This window comes from Polistes canadensis, unplaced genomic scaffold (assembly GCF_001313835.1).
Source record: "Polistes canadensis isolate GaletaPanama2010 unplaced genomic scaffold, ASM131383v1 scaffold_0, whole genome shotgun sequence".
Lineage (NCBI taxonomy): Eukaryota > Metazoa > Arthropoda > Insecta > Hymenoptera > Vespidae > Polistes > Polistes canadensis.
In genome coordinates, this window is record NW_014569547.1 from 1,524,559 (window position 1) to 1,530,904 (window position 6,346).

General features: G+C 33.3%; 1 protein-coding gene across 4 annotated transcripts in view; it reads right to left on the reverse strand.

Moving 5' to 3' along the window:
- LOC106791219 (lachesin-like) overlaps positions 1-6,346 on the reverse strand; it is a 208,029-nt gene that overhangs the window by 130,678 nt on the left and 71,005 nt on the right. The window lies entirely within an intron of this gene.

Consider the following 6,346-nt stretch of genomic DNA (forward strand, 5'->3'; position numbering starts at 1 on the left):
AGAGAGAGAGAGAGAGAGAGAGAGAGGGAAAGAGTTTTCGGCACTAAAGACATGAATTATTTTCCAAGCTCGTGGAACAGCTCGATAAATTTCCAGGGTAAGTATCAAAGTTCGGCGAGGCGCGAAAGAAAACGCAACACCTGTTAGCTACGTGCCGCTGCTTATGGCATTAAGAAGTTACTTTAAAATGCTATGCATAGAGAAGGTAAGAATCCCGTGGCGAATTTTCAGGTTATCTTTATCCAAAATTCAACTCTTATATTATATCTGCCTGTAGTTTTTATTTTTTCGCGGAAATGTATTTCTCTATATATATTTTTTTTTGTTCTCCTCTTTTTATACTTTCTATGGTTTTTGTTCATTCAATGCTAGGGTTATATACTTTTTCTCGTCTGCGAGAGTTAACAGGGATCGTCGATAAAACGCTCGTGTCAGCACGCTTAATCGATCCTTCTACAATTCCATCTTTGTATTTGCTCTTTCAATCGATGCTAGTAGCAGATTCGTAACAATCCTGTTCAAACTTTTTCCGATAGGAATAAGGGACAGAAAAATTGATTTTGTCCTATGTACGATGGAACCGAACGAATTACTTTTCTTTTCTTTTCTTTTCTTTTTATAACGCTTCATTTGAAATTATTTTTTAGCGAAGTTTACTTTATTATATACGTAAAATCAACAACATTTACTTTGTACAATTAAATGAAAAATTAATTTAAAACAAAAAAATAAGAAAATGTATAAAAATTGTATCGAATAATAATTAGAAGATCGACAATGAAAAGAAGATCACCTTCTTGGGACTAATTTATCGCGTTTGTTTCTCGAGAGTATTTCGATAGTCGATGGGATGAGGTTAAAGTTCGATTTTCAAACGTAGACGTGATCATTGCTCCAGGCGACGTGTATTCAAGGAAACTCTGACGGATAGTTTCAACTTGAGACTTTTGCTTTCTAGACATAGCGACGAAGGGTTTCCAGAAGGGAGATAGAACTAAAGGGGAATGATAGATATAGAAAGGGAGAGAAAACCACAAGCTGCTTCCTGGCTCTCCGAGTTGCAACTGTAAACACTGAGATCAATTTAAACTCAGATCTCTGTAATCAAGAGCACGAATGGCTAGATCGCTGCTAGGGTGTGAGTATCCAGAAAGGGAATAGGAAACTTTTGAGCGCTGGGTTTCTCATAGTTTCTCTCTTTCTATTTCTCCCTAAACCCCTTACATCCACTGGGAAAGATCGAAGAGAATAGGAACCAAACAGTTCCATGTTCGATCTTCGTTAACTTTGGACCTTTACGTGAAACCATTCGATTTTATCATCCTTGAATTATTATCTACGAATACMCCCCCCCCCCCATGTTTTTTGAGTATACTCTAATATTTATATCAAACAAATCGTAATTGACGAATAATATTTACACATAGTTTTCTACAACCGAGTTATACACTTGTTACGATTATATATATATATATAAGGTATGCACTAATTATTGGACTTTCAATGAAAATAAATTTGGAACGTTAAATGTGAGATCTCGTTAAACCACCATAATTTCAACGGAATTAATACTACGCATTACTTTAAATGAAAACGTATAGTACATTTTGAAAAGGAAAAAAAAAAAAAGAAAGAGGGAAAAAAAACACAGGATTCACGTAGAAATTTCAATGGTAGCTCCGTTTAAACGAGATTTATTGCAATCACAATACGCGTCCCTCTTCGAAAAGAAAAAAAAAAGGTACGTTCCCCGCTTGAAATACCAACGTTTTTTCTCTACAAACAAAATGTTCAAGAGATAATTGCGTGCAGTACTTCGTAAGGGACACCCTTTTATGCGTACGTATATCTCTACAGGAAGTAACGTAAAGATATTCAAATGTTTTTCCTACAAATTTTTTTTCTTCTTACTCGTATAAGCGTGAGAGAAAAGTTCGAAAACTAAAAAGGAAGAAAAAAAGGAAAAAAGGGAAAAGAAAAATGAAAAGCAAAAAAAAAAATTACAAATGGCCAGTGGTTAATGGCCTTTCTAAAATCGCGAATGAAGCGTCCCTTGCATACGGGAAAAGAGGGATATTGTTACAGGGATGTCCGCAACACCTGACACCGCCAAATTTTTCGTCGTCATCGAAAGCATATATCTCTGTAGCTGCCAACGTTCAAAACACGCGCAAATTTTTTTTGTTTTTAATATTTTTTCTTTTTTTTACTACCTCCTCTTCCTCCTCCTCCTCCTCCTCCTCTTCTTTTCTAACTCTGCCACCCTCCCTTCATCCTGCATTCCTCGCCACCCGCGATCTCTCCCCCAACCCCTTATCGTTTCCCGCTACCCTTTCTGCCGCTTTCTGTATGTCCCTTTTCCGAATGAATTTCGTAGAGATTTTCAAAACGTAAATGATAAAAATCGGTTCGCACGAGGTGCAATACCATCACGGCTGCGGTTGTCGTTCGATAACTATGCGGAAACTCGACATTTTCCTTCGATTCACGATTTATGTACGAATATTTTTTAACTCGTTACTTTAAACGTCGATAAGAAAATATAATATATATATATATATATATGTTACCGTCACAGCCGGAAATCCGCCATTGCTGGTAATTCCTCGGAATTCTCATCAATGCAAAGATCCTTCTGATGAAGTCGGAAACAGAATTGATATTCTAATTGATATTTTATGGAATATCAAATTACTATTTAAACAACGTTGAAAATAATACATTCTCGGGCACAGACACACACAGCCATATGCAACTCCTCCCCCCCAAAACAACCCATACAGGTAAAAAACATTTCGTTTTAAACCTGTGTATCTTCAGATACGATAGGGAACAAAAGATACAGATTTTCATGGAAATCTCTATCTATAACCTATATATATGACATTTATTTAAAAAAAATATTAAATAAAATATAATTATTGGTATAGTTAATATATTTAATATTTGTTATACATCTGCATAATATCAAATATAATTGTAACATAAATAATATCCTTGTGCAATATAAAAAAAACAATAATTATCTTCTCGTTGTGACGACGACAAATTTTGGAGGAAAAATGATATAACTAAAGTATGTCAAAAAGACTCTCCCCCTCGCTCTCGCCCCTCCCCCCCCAAAAAAAAGTAGAAACAAAGAGTAGACGAGTTAAAAGTAAAAAAATTAAAGGGAAAAATTGGATAGAGACAGACAAATGCGGTTTAGTTACTATATTACATTTTCTGCATTGTTGGTCGAAAAGTTTGACTTAAAGAGAATATCAATGCTCACGAGTAGAGTGGAAAGTACTCTTTGCGAACTCTAGAAAAGTAACAAGTAGCTGTTACTTCTCATACACCTTCTCGTTTTGTATCCCGTCTCGAACAATCAACGGAATTTCGTCGAGTATACGTATATTCCGTGGTTTAAAGTTTCAAGTAGTAACTCTACTCATTTAAAATATCTCGACTCATCTTTCTCTCTCTCTCTCTGTCTTTCTCTCTCTCTTTCTCTTTTCAACGTATTAACAAAAATAAAGGAAGGAAGGATGGGAAAGTGGGGAACATCGAAGTGATATTTCGTGATGAAGGGTTGAAATTTATTTCATCTCGAGTGTACTTTGCTCGAGGGGGGAGGGAGGGGAGAGAGAGAGAAAGAGAAAAAAATTATCCTCGAAATAATTAAGAAATTATTAACGAAGTGTAAGGAGAGAGAGAGAGAGATAAAAAAATTGGGATAAAAGTTTAACGAATCGTTTGCGGATGAAAAAATGAATAAACCTTTGCTATATATTTGTACGCTATGAGATCCAAACGAGAAGCTCTCTCTCTCTCTCTCTCTCTTTAACTCTCTCGTTTTATCTCTGAAGTATTTTGACCTCGCTGGAATTCGTATAAAGACTTGATGGAAAATACGAGAGTATCGATATCGTGGTATGTATCGAAACTTACTTACTCGTTGGCTCGACATTCTAGTATTATAAATATGTCACTGATAAATCACGTTGTTTATTCCTTTTTAAATCGGAAATAGAAAGATAAAGATAGGGATAAAATAAATCATGCTTGGGTTCGGTTTCAACTGACTTAACAGTAAAAATTCTATAAACTGTAGAAATTTTAATCGATTTTATTTATACGCGATTGTTTGATACCACAAACGTTTATATAAAAAAACTATCATATTAATATTTAAATAGCTAATCAAACGTTTTTTGATTTGTATAAAAATTCGTGAAAATATATAGAATTAGAGTCATTCTCCGGGGAGAGAGATCATATTTTAAATATTAATTAAATTTTAGTTTTTTAATTGTAACGATCTATAAATAAGAAAAATAATTATCAAATTAAATCTGTCAAGAAATCCGTGGAAAATAAATAGATTATAATACAATTGAGAGAAATGAAAAATTTAACGAAGTTAATAAAGTTAAAGATAGATAGACAGATAGATAGAAATATCGATAGGAAGAAAGGAATATATGAAAATAAAAAATAGAATAGAATAAAAAATCGATAAGAAACTAACTCACACGGATAACGTGTATCTTCAGTCACATACTACGGAAACGTAAATAACTATTATACACAGGATTGTATTAAGTTTTCAGTTCACGTATTTTACCCGTTCTCTTTTACTCGAAGGAAGGAAGGAAGGAAGGAAGGAAGGATCCAAGGAAGGATCCAAGGACTAGCCAACACGTCGTACCTATCGAAGAAGATCGATATAACTGAGTATCGAAAGTTTCGAGAGTCACCAAACGTCTTTTACGCCGTATCGCTATTGTCCTTGGATTTATGGAAAAGGAAGCTGACCTAACTTCACTGTCGTCTTTGTCGTTGGCCAACAATAAATTCTATAACTTCTAGCACGAGAAAAGATAAGCGTTTATCCAACTCGTTGTTTTCTGATTTATGGAAAATATATATATATATATATATGTATATAAATACGTGTAGGTATGTAACTTTCTTAACAATTTGTATGTATACCTTGAGAAAATTACTTTGGCTCGTATAATTTCTTAAGATACGATCATGGAAGTGACTGGCCAACTAACACAATGGGATTGACTTTTATAAAAGAAAAAAAAGAAAAGGTAAATGAACTATTATTCATTCGCTTTGTATAAGCTTAAAAGAGAATAGGTAAGAATTATTTAAAAAAAAAAAAAAAACGTGTCTTAAGGGAAATCGGACAGGTTGAACAAATTTTGTTAGAACGTTTAATTTGATCTCAGTAGCAGTAAGAATAATGCATTTATTCTTTAAGTAATGTTATTCGAATATTCGTTGATTTTCTTTTTACAATTCAAACAATCTTGTAGTCATTTGAACAAGAAGTCGACGATGATTAACATTTTATTCCTTTAATCCTCTCTCACCATAATTATCATCATACCTATTCATAGTATCCTTGAGAAGATATAATTAAAAAGTTTAATACATTTTTATTTTCTCCATAATATATAATATTAAGCGAAAAAAAAACAGAATAAGAAAATTTGCAATAATAATTCGTAAAGTCAAATCCTTATCATATTAATTACGTATCAACGTATAATCGTAGGTGATATTTCAAAGAAGTTTGTAGGATTTTTCTAGGATAATTTTTATCCAATCACCATATAGGTTTACTTTTTTTCTAAGTCATCTAGTGGGTATACTCGTCGACACAGACTGTTTGCACGAAACGAATGCCGTTTAGCCTTGGGCTAAAACTCTAAAGGCGAATTCTCTTTACGGTTCTAAGAACGTCGGGAAAAACCTTCCGGGAAAACCTTCCGGAAGAACATCTCCGGTCCGGTGATTAAGTTACCTCTCCACTGAAGGATCCGTCAAACGTCCTTCCGTTTTTTGCTTTTTCTCACTTTCAGTTTTCTTCTTTTCGCGTTTCTCTTTTCTTTTTCTGTCTCTCTCTCTTTCTCTCTTTTATTTTTTTATTTTTCGTTATCACTCGCGTATCTTTCAATTTTCTTTTCCAACCAACTACGAACATTTTCGTGCAAACCAATCTAATACTTATTAACATAGTTACGAATCATTTTTATTCTTTGACCTCTACCTCGAGGAAATGTTAGAAAAGATTTGAGCCTGAAAAAGGTACGATATGATTGCGTTCATTTCTCTAATATTAATGTTTGCATGAACAAAGATTAAAATTAAAGTAGAATCTAACGGAACAATTGGAAATTTATGTCGCCAAATGTAATGAGAAAAAAATGTTTAATAAATATTTCCTTTTTTTTTTTTTTTTTTTTTTTTTTTTGCATGATTATATTATAATATAATTTGGAAATAAAATGTTTTGAGTGGAAAGAGAGAGATAGGAAAGAGTAGAAAGCAAATTGTATAATTCAAA